The sequence below is a fragment of the Euwallacea fornicatus genome, chromosome 25 (genome assembly GCF_040115645.1).
Source record: "Euwallacea fornicatus isolate EFF26 chromosome 25, ASM4011564v1, whole genome shotgun sequence".
Classification (NCBI taxonomy): domain Eukaryota; kingdom Metazoa; phylum Arthropoda; class Insecta; order Coleoptera; family Curculionidae; genus Euwallacea; species Euwallacea fornicatus.
The window spans coordinates 2,565,428-2,586,156 of record NC_089565.1 but is presented as its reverse complement, the minus strand read 5'-3'; positions in this window follow the sequence as shown (position 1 = coordinate 2,586,156).

The following is a 20,729-nucleotide window of genomic DNA, read 5'->3' as shown; positions in this document are numbered from 1 at the left end:
GCCAGTAAACACGCCTGGAGGACCACGTTTGTCTTCAGAAGTAAAAGAAGCTATTGTGAATTTACACGAGAGTGGTCAAAAGCAGGGCGAAATTGCAAAGACGTTTAACTTAAGCAAGTCCACTCTTCCCCGAATTATTAAACAAAATCGCGTGTTCGGGAATAGTCTGGTCAGGAAGAAGTCCGGAAGGTCCGAAAAATCCAATAGACATGAGGACAAACAAATTGGAAAATTTGCAAAAAGTGAACCTTTCATTGGCTCCAACACGATTAAACGTTCCCGAAGAACTTGGAATTGAAGTCACTTCTAGGACTGTGAGGAATAGATTGATAGAAGCTCAGTTATACGGCCAAAAAGCCTCTGTTTTCAAAGAGAAACAGAGGGATCGCCTCAATTTTGCCAAATCACATTTGCGTTGCACAGAGAACGACTGGAAAAAAGTCATATGAATCGACGAATCAAAGTTCTGTTTATTCGACAGTGATGGCACGGCCCACGCAAGACGCCCTAAGGGTGAAAGACTTAATCCCAAATGTCCCACAGTCAAGCACGGAGGTCTGGGGCTGTTTCTCGGGCTATGATTCTGGTCCACCGCAGGAAATAGGCCACATGGATGGGTTTCACTATATGGGGACATCTTGGAGAACCAAATGGTGCCATATGCCGATGAGGTTATGCCCTTGCGACTTATTTTTCGACAGGATAACGACCCTAAACATGCGTCAAGATACGTAAAGGCTCGGTTAGGAGAGAAAATATCGATGTTCTGGAATGGCCTTCGCAGTCCCGTGATCTCAGCCCGATCGAGAACTGCTGGGAAATTTTAGACCAAAACATCCAGAGAAAAAGTTACACGAGTACCGATCAATTACTTGAAACATCGAGAGAAGCCTGGCGCAGCATGGATCCGATAATGATGTCAAAGCTAATAGGGTCAATGCCCAAGAGATGCCAGGAGGTCATTAAAAATAAGGGTTTTTTTAAGAAGAAATGTTTACTTCCTTTGAGAGTTGCTCTACTTTTTCCACCCTCAAAAGAATGTTATCGGTATAAAGACATGCAATAAAATAAATGTGAATGATATTTCTGATGGTCAGAGTATTTCCTTATGTGGTGGCACCCTAATATTGAATCTGTATTGAAATGAGTCCGACTAACTTACCTGTAATTATATAATTTTTTTTTAAGTTGCTCTACATTGTTGCACTACTGTAGATCATCATCTTTTTCTATCAAAAAAACAACTCTTTTGAAAACTACATTTTTAAGTCTCACAAAACCGCGTCTTGGATCATCTTTCTTCCATGGAAAGTTTTTTTTTTGCTTTTAGCAGACTTTGTAAAGAACCATTGTAGTCGTCAAATAATCGCATTTCTCTTAGTTTTTTACTCTGACATGTAACGGTTACGCGTTGCTCAAAAAAACAAGTTTTTACACTAACTTGTAATAAGAGTAGTTGTTAGATTCAGATCGGTCATACTCACTCTTTTCGCATATCTGAGAGGTCGTTTCTTGATCGCCTCCGTGTTCAGGATGTCTAAATTTATAATCTTCTTTGGATGCAAATGTTCCTTTTTGGGTTACTGTAATGCCTCATTATTTTTACGAAATTTTGCAAAAATGCTTAAATTTGGGGCACCGGTCACGTGCTTAAATTGAAAAATTAATATATACTTTTTTTTATCTATAATTCAATCTTATTTCTTCTAACTGCAGTTAGTGGTAATGGTGGTTCGTCGTTTTTTGGCTCACTGTCGAAATTCTTAATCAAAGAAGCTGTTAACCCTTTGCCGAGTCTCTTCAAGGTCTTCGACATATTCACATGAGTAAAAATGCGAAAAATATTCACTCCACCATTTTTTGCTTTCAAAGAAGAGTTTTCGCAATAATATTGAAAAAAATGATGTGAAGTTGTAAGCCAAAATTGCAGTGTGATCACTCAAAAAGGCGGAAAAACTCATAAAGTCTTGAAGGAAATGACGTAAATTAAAATGTGGTGTTGCCAACCTGAGGATGATAAAATTTTACAATTTAACTAATTTTTACAAGTTTAATTTAAATAATTACTTGCTACATTTCCGTTATAAAGTAAAATGATAAACTTCGTAGCATTCTCATTAGCAGGCCAAAATCGACCATTTTTAGCCTAAACCTAAACCCATCACAATCGCGGTCTTGTGCGTTGCCTTCTGGGTAATTTGTGACGTGCATCCGGAATTTCATCGCGAATGGTACTGCGCATGACTCTACAATTAGCCTCACCATATTATCCATAACAGAACCCATAATATGCAATAATATTTAAACACTTTTTAAAAGTTTTATGATGAATAAGCTTAAGTGTGGTATACAAGTAGGAATGTCAGGCACCAATAAGTTGATGGATAACGTACATGACGTTCGCTTGAGATTAAATAAGGTTTGAGCCATTTGCTTGAACGGCAAACCTTTGTATTGTTTGTAGGATTTATTATTACTACTAAGTATAGTGTAATATATTATCAGGGCGCTTTCGTTTGTTCGAGTTGAACTCTGATTGTTCGAGCATAAAGTTGATGTATCTGAAAAAATTGAACATTTTGTAGGAATAGTGGGGGAGAAAAGGCCCTGTTGAGACAGCTTGCCATTAGAAGATGAAAATTCATAGCATTAAGTTACGGGAGATCGACCTTGAGGGAGAGGTTGGAACCATCGTGGTGAAGGAGCCGTATCGAGTTTCCAAAGCGCTGACGTAAGAGACACGTACCACCATGTCGGGTAAGGTTGCAGATGCTCATACATGTGGGGCAGGCTTTGTTCGATCATGAGCGAAGGGATGTTGGAAACTAGCAGAATTAGGAAGTCGGTTGAATAGGGAAAGAATTGCAGCTTCAGAGGACCAATTTATGGCCACTTTTCTTTCCTTGAAAAAGTCTATGGCTCATTAGATATATGGCAAAAGCAAAATTTTCTCGATTCATTTTAATCGATCGGGCCGTGCAATTATTTATTCTAAAAAAATTGTGTTAAAAGAAATGTTGTAGATAACCCGGGCAGAAACTGAGATGAGACTCACCTCGGTCCGCTGGTTCTTCCTTTGTTCTTTCATTTTAGTTAATAAACGCACACTCATAGATTTTATTTCTTGAACTGTGATTCCTTTCGTAGCCATAACCACCACCACGTATCTACTCGAGCATTGGAATTTGATATCACATTGAGTTCCGATGCTGTAACCATAACCATCACTTCACACCTAAGACGAGAAAGGAGTCACAACGAACTCAAAGGGAAGAATCGGCTGCAAAGAAGGTGAAAACCTTCTCTTCTGCAAGAAAGGTGAGGGGGTCAGTTTTTTGGGGTGCACGTGGGACAATTTTTATCATCTAAAGAAAAACAATAAACGAAGAATATTTCAGAAATTTATTGCAGCGTTCGAGCGAAGAAATCAGGAAAAGGCGACCGCATTTGGCGAAAAGGGGCCTTGTCTCGTCAAGACAACTTACCAGTCCCCATTTCCGCCATCGCAATAGCCAAAATCAATAAACTTGGTCTGAAAGTTTTTCTTCACCCACCTTATCCGCCAGATTTAGCTCCGTCGGATTATTTTCTATTTACAAATTTGAAAATAATGGCTCGGTGGAGAGAAATTTGCCGATAATGAAGAGGTGGAGTCTGGTGCTGGTGCCTATTTCGAAACGTTGGAGGCTTTTTTCCATACACAGGGCATGGAAGCCATAAAACGTCGTTGGGAAAAGTGTGTCAATCTCGAAGGAGAGAGCGCTGAAAAATAACGCGATATTTTCCACATTCGATTTTTCTTAAACCGTTAGGTCGGGCACCTCTGGTACTATCCCCTTAAGAGTACTGAAAAAACATTTGTTTTTGACTAGAGTAGAGGGGAGGCAAAATCTCACGAGAAAACTGCGGTCATCTACTGTCAATAGCTGACCACATCGTGGTGGAACATTTTCTATTATATGCACCCAACAGGAAGGAATATGCGTTATTGTTGTGGCAAAACCTCTTCTCTTTCACCAAACGTCAATGGCGTCGTTTTACATTTTGGCTAGCCCAGCTGACACGGCAGAGAATCCCTTTTCGTAGCATATCTTTCAGTTAGCCCTTTTTTCCGTAATTGACTTGCTGGCGACTTTGTCGGCCTGCCCTAGGCGGGCCGCTCCAGGGCTTGCAAGATATAGACTAACTTCATCACTAATTTTCGCGATTTTGAAAGAGCTTCGAAACTTCTTGATTTCTTCGGTTTTTAACCCTCCAAAGCCTCCGCGGAGGTACAACCTGAAGGTACTCTAAGTCACCCAGTTTTTATCACTTTCCAAATTTCACGCGTCGGTATCTCGGAAACGCTAGGAGCGACGGCGTAAAAAATTTATACCGTCCGACCAAAATGGAAGTTATTAAGTATCAACGTCATCATATTCTCTACTTCTCGGAAACTCTTCTGCTGAAACAAGAAAGCGTCCATAAAAGTTGCGACACTTAGTTTCATGTTAAACACATTTCACCTCGCCTTAACACTAAAAACCATGTCTATCTCCATTTAACTGGTTACTCACCATTGAATGCAAGTTTAACGTGGTGCATATATAAACTTCCACCCACTAAGCTCTATCCTAAAGTGCAAAACAGCAATAAGCGAATGAGCTCGTCTAAAAACCAAACGGTCCTTTGTTTGGCTTGCGACAAACAAAGCAGGGGCGCCGCTCCAAAGCGCCTCGAATGCGCTTTTTTATTGCGATATCGCTTCCGGGCCGGCGCCCCCGTATCTTTGGGGCCCCACCGATTAATTTGCATCCGCGATGAAATACGAAAAGTGCATCGCGGATCGGGTGCATTCGGTCGGTCGACCGAAATCTAAATGATTGTTATAGGTATGAAATGAACATCAAACAATTTGGTGTTCACTGTTCTATGTTCTTATTTTGTGCAATGCTGCAAAAAGTACCGTGCATTGAACATTTTTCTAATGCTCTATTGTTAAAGTAGGCATATGATCCAATGAGACTGCGATTGGACCCATGTCCTTCAGTTAGTCCGTTATTTCTTGTGATCGCGTGGACAGCCCACCGTCTCAACAATAATCACGCGTGTAGAGGCTGTTTCCTTGGCGTAGCAAGCGAACCTAAGGAGGTACTCCTCAACTCGAGATCGGAGAAGGTCTGCGTAGACGAATTTCCGGAACCGTTTCACTTCTAAAATACAGAGTGTTGGAGTTTAGAAAAACAGTCGGGTTTGCAGACATTTTTACAAGATGCTTACGCCGATTTAACAAAAAAAATTGCGGCTTAATTGCAATATACTGTGTCCTCTAGATGTCTCAAAGTTCATTCGTAAATTTAACGTGTGTGCCCACGGGGCTGGTCGGATCGATACCCTCAAAGAACAACGAATTCGACTAGAATAACTAAAAAATGAACTTTTCTATCTCTTGATATCTTCGCGCGTCTCGCTACAACGCCGCGTGTTTAGGAAACGCCCTGTATAAGTTTCATCTTCGCAATAAAGAACGGAACTCACTGTCCTGGATGGAATTTCATCAGAGGGACGCATATCAAACGACAGATGAAACTTATTAAAAACTATACGACCACACGTAATCTTAATGCTCATAAGGATGAAATAAATCTTTCAAAGGGCTTTGCCGGAAAAGTTGGTATTCAAAACACATTGAACACTATGACAGTTCTTTTACTCTATGTGAATTACGATTGAATTATGAAGCAGACATTAATTATTAAGGCTTCGGGCTCCTAAAGGCTAACTGACTAACTGAAAGCGTTTTAGTCGTCAGCCTTATCTAGGGAATTCAATATAACACCAGTCGATATCTATTAGCCTAACCCGCAGCAATTTTGACGAGGCTTTACATTCAACTAGAAGACCATCAATAGATGTGTTCCATTTAATAGAAATGCAGCTAATAAATATTCTTCAGCCGAGGCGCTGCTTCCGAATCCTCAGGAGATCTCATTACACTCTGGACACCTCATTATTCGAAATTTCACCGGTGACCATTTTCTGATCTTTGTTCCATGCTGAATGTCACATCAGTAACATGTTACCGAATCTCCCTGTTTTCCAGCCACATATTCGGCAAGGCTGCGTGCATGAGTCTGATAATCGGACTAAAGGATATCAATGGATCATCTAATATTGGATGAAAACATCTTTTTGCATTTCGCGTTTAACAGTGGTTTTACGCTTCTTGTTTCTCTATTAACTTACGTTTTTCAAGAATTCTTTTACTGTCTCAGTTCCATCCCATAGGAATGTTCACTTTCGAAACTACACCGAACCACTGAATATCGCTGCTCTGAGCACGTCTGCGCCCCTGTGCCAATATTCACAGTGGATCGTAACCAAACTGCGATCTTAACTAAACAGGAAAATAATCTACAGATTGTTTTCGTGTTCAGTCAAAATACGCAAACATGCCGACTCATCATCACGTCGAGCACCAGCAGCCTTGAGCGAAGCCTTGAATGAAATCTGGTCTCGGCGGTTCTTTCTCGTTAAATTAAGATAAATTCGCCTTTAGGAGAACCAGGAACCAATCACCATCAACCAAGTTTGTCTTCCTGTTACACGAGACATGAGGTTCTTCCCCACTCTTCACCAATTCAGATATCTGAAAGATATCTCTTTAGAAGACATAGATGAACAACTCTGAGCGCGTTATTCACACTGAACCAGCAAATGCTAATCAAGAGCGATCGTGACCACTCCTCTTTTGATCACCCTCAATCCGCAATTCTCTTCTCGTTTCTCAATCCGCGCCAATGGTCGATCTTCTCCTGATTTGAGAAACGCCGCATATCTTTACTTTACAATAATAATTTTTTTTTGGAGTCGGTCGATTCGATAAGCGTTGCTTAGACTTAAGCTAAGTTTAAGTCTAAACGTGTCATATTGGGACAGACAATAAATGAAATCAACCATTCAATAAAGGATGAGGTCGCAAATAAGGAAATACAAGGTTTAAGGACAACCAAGGAAGGGAATATCCTGATGACGATAGGTAGAGATGCGGACTGCGTTAGGGAAATGGGGAAGGTGCTTGAGAAAGGTACGAGGGCTAAGGTGAGGTTAACGGAATTAAACGTAAAAAGGGCTGTAGTACATATATGGAGTATGGACGCGACTACGCAAAGAGAGGAGGTGCAACAGACGATTAGGAAAAGCGTAGAAAAAACGAGGGAGGAAGAATACACACTTGGAGGGATGAGGGGAAATATAAATGATACGCAGGTGGACACCTTGACAATGGAAGCTGAGAAGTCGGCTGTGCTAATGGAAGATTCATACGTGAAGGTGGGATTCGTGAGATGCAAAATAGAATGGGGGGTCTGGATCACATCACCAAGGACTGCGGCGTACAGGATCGCTCACGACGCTGTTTCAATGCGAGGAAAAAGGGCGTAGACAGGAGGAATGTAGAGGGGAAACGAAATGCAATTAAACTTAAGTCTAAACGTATCGTAATGGAAAAATCATAGTTCGCAAGAGGGTTAGCGCGTTCCAATGCAGCTTGCTTAATGACAAATAGGAAAATTATAAAGATCAACATTCTTGGGCGAGGTTTTCCGTTTCGCTCTTTCCAAGTCTTCAGGCCTGCTCAACATGCTGCATGGCACCTGCTTTGTACGCACATGTGGTAATTGCAACTATCAGTTTAATAACTCTGCACAGTGAATTGATAATTTGCTGATTTTTTTTTTAATGGTAAACGGCATTCATCATAGTTTTTTTTGCAATCAAATACAGGAAAAAGCTTCATATTTTTCTATGGTTAATTGTTCCTTGGTTATTTGCTCTTTCTGCCCGGGTATTCCATATTTAATATACAGACGAGGTTTGTTGGTTCGTTTTAATTATATTTTTTCTGCCTTAGCAACATCAGTCACTGTTGCTACATTTTTGATTTCATGTTCCTACACTGAGCCATCAATTTTTGCGTCCGCAAGCTGAGTTTAATGTCCGAATTATCACAAATATGCGTTCGGTACGGCATTTCAATCTTATCGTGGAAACATGTATATTTATCTATCCTCTAGACTGACTGCATTATTTGAAACAATGGGATTAAGTTTTGAAAGGAGTCATTTCAATGGAATATTTGATAAATGAAACCTGCTTGAATGAATCGACATAAGACAGATTTGGAGAAAATTAGTAAGATGAGAAGATAATACCTAATTCAATCATGGAAATGGATTTCATGAGAATATGTTAATTAAAGTTTTAGACATCGTTGTAGCAGAGTAGATAGTAGACAATCCTAATTAATTAGTAGCCCATGAGAAGAATAACGGGTGTTTGTTAAATATTTGCCTCGATCGTGATAACTAGAAGAAAACCGCTATTCGTTGGTCCCCACGCCTCGACAGTTCTGGAAAAGCCTAAAAATGCGACTAGTTTGTGGTCAAGCACCGTATGCGGAAGGCGGACTTCAACCTGCCGTCGATATATGGGACGCACCCCTTAATAAAAATCAAATCTTCGCCAATCGAGTTGCTTTGAAGAAATCCAGCATCTTAATGATTCACCAAGACAACATCACGCGCAAAAAGCGATGATTCTTCAAAGAGTCACCCTCAGACGTCTCCTTTGACGTGCCACATCCCGCCTTGCAAAATGCCATAACAACTGACAAGGTCGAACGCTTTTGGCAAGTCGCAGGATACCTGCTGAAAACTTACTCTCGTTAATCTCAAGATAAAGGATCGGTAAACTGATGGCTGATACTCATTGAAGATCGGACGTTCTAATATTATGTAAGGTCTATTTAATTGTTTAAAAGAAATTTGCATTTTAAACATCTCGACCTTGTTATTAATACCCCAATTATTTCTCTCTCTCTCTATGTGTTAACACATCAACGGTTCCAAACTTCCACTAGATCCACGCGATTTTGGCAGAAAACCCGAAGAGACAACGAGGACGCCGCGACGCTTCTGCCCTGCAGCGTCGCCGTCACTCGTTGCATCAACTTAACCGACACGTTAGTCGGCCACTGGGCCAAAGTGCCCCAGGTCGGGATTGTTTGCAGTCGATACTGCATGCGAAAGCTCGGAGGTCCGTTGGCAGATGGCGCTCCAATGTTGGAGTTACCTGTTAACTGCTACCTACTTGCTGAATTATTTGGAGGAAAAGAGAAACGTTACTACATAACGTATGTCCTTGTTTTAATTGTATAATGGGAAGTTCGATGTTGTTTACGGATCATTCCGGATTCGTCAGAGAACCTAAAAGTCGATACTTATCAAATGCGGTGAGAAAATTCATGCCCGATGAGTTAACGACAATTTCTGAACAAGATTATTACTCAAAGTTGCTTTATGGTGGGAAACCCAGAGTACAAACAAGCGGAATCCCACGCTGAGATTCGGCAAATTCTCGATGTGTCAGTATAGTCAGTTTTCGAGATCTTTCTGACTGTTCAAGTATCGTCACCGTGATCCTCTATAATACCATCATATCAAAAATCAGGGCTGCGACCCAATTCTGTCACCATTCCCAATGGAAACAATTTACCGGATAAATCCATAACATTATGGAGAATTTCCAAGATGGAAGCTGCCTTTGCAGATCCCGACAAGTTGATTACCCAAACGGCCCAGCAACACGGATAGTCGATTAAGACCATGATGTTTTGGAAGCTTCCAATAGAAATTTGGGACATCGCATTCGGATTATTCACGATACAGCCATATGCCACACATATAGCGGTCAAAGGTATGCTTAATTTATGTGTCCTGCATGTAACTGTCTTCATTTGCGGTAAAATTTGGAAATTCCACCACAGCATAGCTTTTAACCCTGAAAGTTCTATTATGTTTGTATGTTGGTTTAATAATAGGTGACGATTGGACAACTATCTCCACTCTAATAAATTAGCGAAGCCTCACATTGAATTTCCTTTGTGAGAAACTATTTATAAAAATTTCGAAATCTCTCTAAAATGTTACCGATTTCCATTAAAAAATATGTCGTTCGTTAGTGTCTCATCCATGACTCATTTAGTCTTGTACATTACCTCGAACGCATTACACAAAAAATTTATTCTAAGCTGAGCGCTATAGAAATGGAAAATCCTGGATTCTCTGAAGTATTTTCCAAAAACTTTAGATTTCGCATGGGCCGTTATGGCTGAAATCGTTTCCATGGAAGCAGACGGACTGCACGACCTACAGCTTGACGTCGTTGAAATTGACCCTTGGGCCCATCAGTGTAATATGGATAACTTCGGAGAGTCGGGGGCCATCGCCGTTTTTACATTTGATCGAACTTGACCGGACCAAAGTTGCTCTGGAGGAAGCAATTGCAGGGAGCAAGAAAAGCTAAAAGTGGAACTAATCGCACGGTGAGTTCAGTTTTGCAACAAAATTTCAGAAATTCCGCAAATTCCCTGGCGATGATGCAGCACTACATGTCAAAAAATGATTGAAAAATGGTCAAGCGCCATGTGACCATGCTGTTGTGTTTACGTTAGAAGAGCTGAAACTGCCAAAAAATAGTTTTGGAAAGTGTTCTTTTCCTCAGTCCTCTTGCCCAACTTCGCATCTTTCGCAGTTTGTAACTGATAGATGTATCCACACCTATTTCAGTCAAATGTTGGTTGAACCCTTTTCTTCTTGCAAATGGATAAATGACGGTAAGTTAACTCCAAAGTCAGTATAATTCGGGATGACTCATTAGGCTCCTTGATAGTAAGTGCAGAGACACGAAATCGCCTAAATTTACTCTCAATTTCCCACTTAAAATAGCTGGAGCCACGAAGTTTCTCAGGTCAAACTAGAAACTTTGCGACAATTGGATTGGTCACTCAAACAACCGCGTTTTAAAAAGGAATTTCGAACTATTCTGGGATGGTTTCTTGACCGGTCGGACCAAACCTTATTGCGTTTTCCACGGACCGCGTCGTGGTAATGCGAAGATATCCCTAATCTTATACGAGGTGTCCCAGATTCAATGTTACAGTCCTCATTTTAACGACTCCTATAGAATGAGAGAAAATATCCATGCGCAAGGTGCAGGGTGCATTTAGAGCTGCATGAAGCTTAATAAATTTTGTATACGGGGCGCGTGAAAGATAACTTTAGGGTAAGGATGTCTTTTATTTTCTCACATGGAACTTCCTGAATATTCCCCAATTTTCTGATTTTCGTTTCAATCCTAGACACTTTTCATATAAGTTTGATATAGTCCATAATCAGGGTCTTCCAGTTGAGAAGACAAAAGATATATTCTCACCCTAAAACTCGTTTTTGACCCACTCCTTACACAAAACTTATTACACTTCACGCAGCTCTAAATGCCCCCTACAGCTTTTGCATTATTCTCTCTCTCTCTCTCTGTGTGTGTGTAAGGTTTGTCAAAATAATGGCTGAAACATTGAATTTGAGACACCTTGTATTACACCTGACTTAACACACGATACAGATAACTTGCTAGGGCGCCTAGTTAAAAACGGTATTACACATTTTACTCTTGTCCAAGGGCGGCGGTCCGAAGATGTCAAACGAAGCTTTGAAGTAGCCGCGCTGGATTGAAGGGCGGTTTGACCCATTTGGTCATATTCAGTAACGAGCCGTATCGAGAGGAGGGTAAGGCAGGACTTATTAAACCGATATTTCAATGATACTGCTCTATAATTGGTATTTTAGAAAATAAAATAATAAAAGAACCTCTCTCCTGCCAAGTATCGAACAGTTGCACTCAAATTAGAACTTGGATCTGGCCTCTAACTTTATCTGACGTACAACCTACTTTGTAATTTGATAATTACAGGTTGACACTAATAATTACAGCGCTTAGGTAGCGTTTAAGTGCATAATATATGTATATGAAGTTTCGAAATTCTCCAGACTAAAGTGTTTTTTTTTTACAATGCGACGTGTAATGAGCATCTATAACTCATTCGATATTGCTACAATCAATCGCTTACTGTGAAAAATATGCAAAGGCCATATGCAAGGGAGTAAGTACACGGTTATCACTGCAGCTGGCTCTTGTTTCCCTGTAAAGGGCCTGCACACTGCCGTGCAGTGTGAGCCTACAAGTATTTGCTGCAATACTATAAAATTATAATACAAGGTGTTTCCGAACATAGAGCCATAAATTCACTGATATTTTAGGTCAAAAAAAGTGGCAAAAACCTCATATGAACTTACACACGTAGATCTAAAGGTGCTCCGTTTTCGATATACAGAGTATGAAAAGTTGTTTCCGGCGGATGGTTTTTTATTAATATTTTCGAAATGCTTCAGGGCAAATGAATAAAATTTTATGTTTTATCATAACTTTTTGCGCTCTTTCTGAGTTCCTATAAAGAAATTGCGACATTTCTCCCAGGGCAGGTAATTCAGGGGGGTAGCGCTTGGCAAGCATCTGTTTTCTTTTGTACCCAACTTTATTAACGATTTCCCAGGGAAAATATTAAATTTAACGTTTTTTTACATAAAAAAAGTGCGCGGTGAAAGTCAAAATCTCTCACAGTTTTCGACTAAATTGAGATTTATCAAATCGGCAGAAGTAATTTTTTTTTTATCGAACAAACATCCGATTTAAAACCCTTTTTCACTAGTTTTGTTCAGCAATAATTGTAATTAAACGCCGTTCCAGTGACAACGAAGAACGATCAGACTTTATTAATAAATGCTGTCATGTACAGGGATGCCAAAAAAAATTTTTTGTTTCATCTCAGAGCCAAATAGGTTTTAAATTTAATGTTTACTTGATAAAACATGCCATTCACTGATTTGTCCAATGTCAGTTTTCTCGAAAACTGTTGAAAACTGCGATTTTCTGCAAGGTAATCTCTTCGTGTATACACCTTCAAGTTTTATGCATTTTCCCTGCAATATCGTCAATTAGCCAGTCAATTAGTAGTACGGATTAAATACACAAAATTTTAAATAATTTTTAAGCACCCCCCCCCCTGGCCGCACGGCCCTGAAAAACGTGGCAGTTTCTTCTTAGAAATCCAGAAAGCGCACAAAAAGTTACAGTAAAAGGCAAAATTGCGTCAATTTACCTCAAAACGTTTCCGAAACTTTAATAAAAACCTTCTTCAGGAGCCAACCCTTCACACTCTGTACATCGAAAACGAAGCCCTTTCCGACATACATTTACGTGAAGTTTCCGTCATATTTTGGGATCTAGAATACCTGGTTGAATTTATGGCACTACGTTCAGAGACACTTTGTATGAAACGCTTGTGTTTGGAAACCAGTGAGGTCGCCTTAGTACCTTCTAAGCACCCATAAAATCCGAAGTAAATGTTCAAGAGCAGCAAGTGCATCAAGAGCATTTAATATTGCCGAAAGTTTTGTTGTCTTGGAAACAACTTGGATGCATTTTTATTGTTATTTGACATAAAGTGCCCGATCCGCAAGAGATGGGGAACTCTTTAGGGAAATAACAATAAAAATGCAGGAAGGGTATTACTTCAGGGTATGAAAAATGAATGCGAGTTCTTTTAAGTATTATTATATTTGAATAAAAATGTATAGGTGAGGCCCATTGGGAGTTTTTTTGAGTGTTGAAGAAGATGCGCAATTTCTGATTACGCATTTTTTGCCTCAAAAGTCAAATGAGGCAAGTCGTTGCCGGAGAAAATGGGGCTCGATATCTATAGTCGATCGTCAATTTGTTAAGGGATCGGGGTGCGTTTATGGGTTCCAATCAAGGTGCACGCAAAACGTAAGTTTCCGTGAAAATTTAATGGTGAATGAAACGTTTCGGTTTTGTCAATTGACTTCACGAAAATCAGCGACACTTCAGAATCGTTTTCAGTGGCTGCGAAGCACTTGGAAGAGAAGCTAGAAATAGAACGTTGAGCTGCAGGGTGATTTGAGAAAATGAGCGAAATTTCCTTTATTTCTTGACGCAATTTTGTCCCAATTTTGGAAAATCTCCGTTTTAGTTTGCATTTTGAAATTGCCAAAAACTCAGCGGGATAAATCGCAGAACCAATCGTTGGCACTTCTCGCCTCTTTCGTGGTGCAAAATCGTTTTCGTTCTGGAGAACCTCAGGTTTAATTCGTAATTAGAGCTTGCCCGAACGGGCAACATGCGCGGACGCCCACGACTCGTGTAACCAGCTCTTATGCCATTCTACCAGAACCACGCTGCTTTATTAATGCCGCCTTGCTAATCTTCTACCGTGTAGATAATGTTATTTGATCGGCGATCTAATAGTCCGCCTGAACTTACTACAACTCGGGACAGCAGCCGTGTCCTGATGTCGCTCGAACGGGCCCGAGCAGCGCTCTTACTGCGCAGCTCGCTCTTACATTTTCAGTGGTACGCGATTTTAGTCTAATATTTTCAATAAATGACAAACGAATGCCTCATCGAATGACTATATTGATATCATAAAATCAGATCTCACGTCCGTGCCTTCAGAAGCCCTGGGAGCGAACGACAAGGCGAGCGCGCGTTATCTCTTCAGATGAGCATCTTCGACTACCGTCCACGTGATCACGCTTCCCGAAGACAAGCACCAGGCGACCACGCCTGATCTTTATCGGAACCCAGCGCCAGTAAATAATATTCTTCAGTGTGTGGGTCCCTCGGTTGCGGAGATAAGACGACGACGGTCGTGAGAGGGCACGTGTCACGAGAGCGCTTTCGCATTCCTCGGGTGCCATTATTAATTTCAGTGGCAATACCGATTTTAGGACGTTTTTCACCGAGTTCGGCCATTAAATTTCACTTCCAGTCCTGTCCCATCAACTACGTACTGGGATTTTAGCATAGAGCGAAAACGCTATAAATAATATCACACGATCATGGGTGAGAACAAGACATCTTCGAAGAGGAGGCCCATTTGAACCATCCTGCTGCTTTAATCAGACACGCAGGGTTTGCTTCGACTGGCATTATGCAGCGAGGAAGGGGATAACTAAAGCGAGATGCGTTTGCACTACGTGGAATAGAAGCTGGGAAAAATCACAAATATGTAAATGCTGACACAGGATCGTGTGGTTTCGCATTTAACTGTTGCTCTTCTGGGAACGAACATATCTATTTCGTTAGTAGTGTATTTATTATACATCGTGTTAATTAAGTACGCGGACAAACTCGAATCTTTAAATAATTTCAATAAAAAATGTTGATACCAACGCGGGCCCACGTCCGCTGGGTTTTTTGATTATTCTTTTGGACAACAACGCGGGATTCTGGCGAAATTTTGCATGCCGGGAAAGTTGATGATGGGAAACTCCAATATTTACTCAGTTTTTTGTTTACCGATAGAGAGCACCGTTTACCGTTATGACCTGAATTTAATTAGCTGCAACTTTTTTGTAAATCACTGCATGTAATTTTTTAATTAAAAAAAAAAAAAAAAAAACCTTCACAATTCATTTTCCCCCGGTAGAAGGTACTCTTGCTGGCAAGCCTCGCCAAGGGCAGACATTCGGGCGAAAAACTTGCCTAAAGTTCGAACTTTTGCTATCAGAGTGCCAACAATCGACCTGACTAGCAGGGGACTAATAATATTTAGAATAATTTTCGAAAATGACCACCGTTTTTCCCAGTACACGCATCGAACCGCGTCAACATCTACTGACCGACCCTTGAACGCACCTCTTTTTATGGAGGTTGAGGGGAATCTGCAAGCAGACATTGGGGGCTCGGCACTCGGCGATCTTATCTGCCCCCTCGTGTCGGATTAACGTCCCAACCCAAGACGCGCTGCGCGACTAAACCCCCTGTCCTCCCTTCGCCGTTGTTCCCCCGGAACCGCCGCAAGGCACTACTTCGGAGGGTGCTGGCGTCTCTCCCCCGCCTGATCCGCCACGTCGCGGAGGACTCTCCTCACATCACATCTCTTTGCTTCCACAATCGTTTCGACCATCCTCACGAACGCATCCCATTTGCTTTTGCCCTCCACCACCTCTCTGCAGGCATTGAAGGTACCTGGGGCGCGTCTAATAATGGCAGACGGATTTAATAGAACGTGTCGTAGCTCTTATCCATTTCATAAGCCGTTTATTGCCGTTTTATGAGCCAGCCACTTCAAGTGAACTCACAAATGATAATCTGAAGGGTTCAAATCGGGAGATTTGGGAGGCCTTGCACGCGGTACTCGAACGGTTAGGGCAGTTGTCCAGAAGTTTTTGCGCAAACAAACCGAAGGGCGGCGGTGCGTCGTCGTGCACGGATCGCATCTTTTGTTTCGTCCAAGAATTAGCATTTAGCTAATAAGAAATCCGTGTACGTGATCAGGAAGATCATGCTGCGACCGCCTTCGGCCCCGTTCGCCGCTAGCCCTTTGTCGAAGATTGCAGACCATCCAAGTGAAAATTTTCATTTGTGGACACCTGGTATCCGGACGTTTTCGGATTCACGTGATTTCAGCATCCAAATTTCGCGAAAAATATGCCTTAGTTTTAAATTCGGCAATTTCCATTGCGTTACAGTTAAGGCGACTATGGAACTTAACGCATAGTGAAAGCGACAATTTGAAAGCACCATAGTGTCATTTCTAGGCATGCAAGGTAAAATTCCTTCCGAACGCGAGAAGCAGTATGTCGTCGAAACCTCTAGGCCCTTGAAGAAGAGAATTAAGATGATATAGAGCAGAAATAGAGAATATCACAAAACCAAATACGTGCCAGCCAGCCTTTGATAATCGGTACATAATTATAAATGGAATCATTATCAAAGAAGCGGAAAATCAAAGTAAATGCACGTATTTTACATGAAATTTAGACATGTTGTCCTGCACATAAAAACAGGAAAATTTTGCTCTATATATATCTTCAATCGTTTTAAAGAGAATTAATACTGCCAGTTTCCTCCACCCGTAACGAACTTCCTCTGCCAACTTTATTCAATAACATAATGGAACTCCAAATAGTCGAGGTGTAACGATGAAAAAGCTATTTTAATGACGACAAAATGATTTATCATAACCATCCGTTAGTCAATTTAAATTTCCAATAATCTTTTCATAAGAGACTTTTTGTGATGCGGCATTGACTGACATGGCCAAAAATTTGTTTTTCTTTCCGCGTGCGATAAAGTGCTCTTTACTGTGCCCGTTTAGTGCCATTGCCGCACTGACGGCTGTAAGAGTTAGTTACCAAACAATTCGTGACGTTGGCTGGCAATTTTTCAGCCTAAATGTTCAGATTTCACGCTATTACACGCCACACGCATTGATAGTTCTGCGGGCCCAAGTGCTGCCTTTAAATGTGGGAACGACGAGGTACCACGCGCGAGACGCCCAAAGGTTCGTGGAGCCAACAGCTATTGTATCTGTCTGGTAAAGTGGTACTTTCGACTCGCAAATGGCTGCAGTAAAGCGACTTTGCCAGACGTTTGAGCAAAAAATCATTTGGATCTTGGGAGAGTCTGTAGGTTGCCTCAAAAGTGCTTACAGGTTGTAGCTATACTTTCGCAGGTGCGTGGTTTGGGGTGTTCCGGGTACCTAGTCGACGATCACGCTCAATGGACGTTTCTCCAACACACGAAAAAATGCCGATGACGGAAGCTTTTATACTGAACCGAGAACTGAAAATTTCGGTTGCCGAATGTCAGGGGCGTGCCGCAAGGAACCGGGGCAGGCACGAGAGGGCTGACCCCACAAAAAATTTTTCGGCGACGAGGAACGAACGTCCGAAATTTGAGTTTAAAGTTTCAAAATGGCCCCCCGTGCAGTTATCAATGTGCGTTTCCAAATAATGACCTCTCCCAAGTTCATCCTATTTCGCACCTTTCTACCACGTCCTGAAAGAGCGCAAACTGAACCGTAACACCCCGCATTATCAATCGGCCTCACGGAGCTTTCCATGACCTTATATAAAATATAAAATAGGTAAGCCATCATTCTAACCGTTTTCTTTCTATACTGAACAAAACTGACATTCTAAATCCTTCCAGGAATATATAGGCAACTCGATTAAATTATTCACAATCAGGCGGAAGACAGAATACCGCGAGGATATTTAACATCTCATGGTAGAGGGAAAAAGCGCCCGTTCTCACATTATTCCACGGTCCCGACCATTACTCACTCCCGGGACGTGGTATCGCTTTCAATTAGCGCGGACTGCATTGGAGGCTCTTATTTATGTCTTAATATTGACCCGAGGAGGTAGAAGCCGTGTTCGTCTTTATCATGCTAGTCATCTTCTTGAAAAAAGACTTGTCGTTTACATGTTCACGTGGAATCCGGACACATGGTGGATGTTCATGGAGATGCGCCTTAAAATTAGATTCTTGTAATAAAGAAGAAAGTTGAAATTATTGCGCACCTCCTGTCAAGCTAGCCATTGTTTGGACATCAAACCGTCATAATATACACATTATACGATGTGATTAGGCCGCGCAATTTCGCACGAGATCACCCATTGTGGTCGCAATGGTAGTTATTACAGGCATTTAGCTCTTGCACGTGACCTTTTACATGATGCACATCCGTCGAAAATTGCGTTGCCATTTACACCAAATTACATAAAATCTCCCTTATCGTTACATGGCTGATTTTATCGTTTCTAGATTGTCGTAGAAGGGTCGTGGCCAAACACCTCTACTCCCAACTGGTAATGGTTAAATTCTTTTTAGAAAGTTGCGGTACCGTGCGAATAACACCACACGGATGGCATTGACGTTATTGATGGTACCGTCTTCTTCTCGGCCAAATCGTACCACGGCTAATTGCTCCTATAAATATGGCGATTAATATAGGACCTCTGACGTTGTACTGCACGCACATAGTGAGGCGCTCGCTTTGAGACCTGATGGATGACGTTGTAATACTCTTTATTATGAGTGCTCAACCGAGTTTATGGACTATTACGAAAGCGCAAAATGAGATCGCCCAAGTTTATGAAGTCTCACCGCGGTATTCTTTCATTATACCGTACTCATTAAGCGGTAATGTTTTCTTCGATTTTCGTTTTATTTTGCATTGTATCTGGCCAACTCTCGCGATACGTGAGTGAAATCGCGATTTCGGAAAATTGACGTAAATGACACGTCGCTCTTCGGACGGCCGTATGTCGCTTTGCTCCAAATTTCGCTCAACGAAAGCTCCATTTCCTAACTTGAGCTCTCCGCAAGTGTCAACGGACCGTTTGATGACGACGATCGGCACCACCTTCCTAATTCGCCTCTTTACGCTCTCAAATATGTTCCAAGAATGGAACAGAGAGTGCCCAAAAGACGTATCCTTCTGAAAGTGTCTGTTCCTTCAGACTTCCACGTACAAAAATTACGGCAATAAATCAGTAGAGTTTCTAGTAGAACTTGATACGTAGAGCAGAACTGAGAGAGCCTGCACGAAAATGTTTATTAAACCAGAGATGCAGAGATGAATTAGCAAGAGTGACTTGTATAGTGTGCGATTTATAACTAAATGCTGAAAAAATAAAATTTAAATTTTTCAAAATAAACGGAATATTCATGGGTATATATTATACATGGAGGACCGAAGTCCCGCATAAACTCGTTAAATATTCAAAGGAAATATTTTTCATGAAAATAATGGAACATGTCAAATATCGTTTTTAGTTGTGCATTTTTTGACGTAACGGACATGCATACAGGGTTACTCGCATGATAGGTAAATGCACTCTTTAATTTTTTCTCTAGCGGAGCCCCATGTATATTATGACGGTTTTGAGTTCTGTGAGAAATCCCGAAGATATTTCACGTAACACACCCATGTCCAAATCCAGCAGTTATTGGAGCGTTTGCGCAGTATGGCAACGAGAGTGACCCGCTAGATCTCCTGACCTCGCCCCTATGAACTTCTAATTGGGTTATCTGAAGCAGCATTTAAAAACGCCTAACCATGTAGAAGAGTTAAGGAATAAAATTAGCTAAGGAGTTCAATAGAAACCTCCTTAAGAGACAAGAAAAATTGTTGAGGGATATGAATTACGGCTGACCTGCTGTCGGGAGGTCAACAGGTCTAGTTCAGACTTTTAATGCATCAGAATACAACAGTTTATATTGCTATTTATTAAATATTAATAGTTCTATCATTACTTCTATTTGTTCTAGCTTTTTTCGAAACCTGTCGAATTGGGATGTGGCCATGTTGCATGAAATACGTTTGGAATTTCTGAAAGAACTCACGAAGGGGTTTCATGAAAAAAAAAATGAAAAAGTGCGTTTATTTACTACACGAGTAACCCTGTGGAGATGTCCGCACGTCAGAGAATGTGCAGCTGAAAGGAATATTCCAGCGTTTTCATGAAAAATATTTTCTTCAATTTTTCACGAATTCATGCGGGACTTTTGGTCCTCAACATGTATAGGGAAAAGCATTGCTAATACTATTGACTTAAAAACCTTTTTTTTTAATTTACATATAGAGTAAATGAACATGAAACTCACCGATTTTTGTGCGTAAGTGTTCCTAATTCGTTATCGCCCTTGACCTGAGGAGATTTAAACTATAAATTCAGTTCAAGCTAAGTGCGAATTACGAAATTTCCTGAAACCTGCAGCAAGCGATTTCACAGTCGCGCCGTCCAAAACTGGTTAACATCTCTTTATCAATTTATTCCGCACACTGGCCATCTCACATTCCAAAACGAAATCTCATTTTTTAGTCAATTTCTCTAAGTATCTGCTTTATTTTGCGGCTCTTTATGCTCAATTTCATTCTCGATTCATCCGCAATAATCAATTGCCGCCAGTGGAATAACCGCAAAACAGATTTGCTTGCTAATTTCCATTTTATAATTTTATTACTTATTTCATAT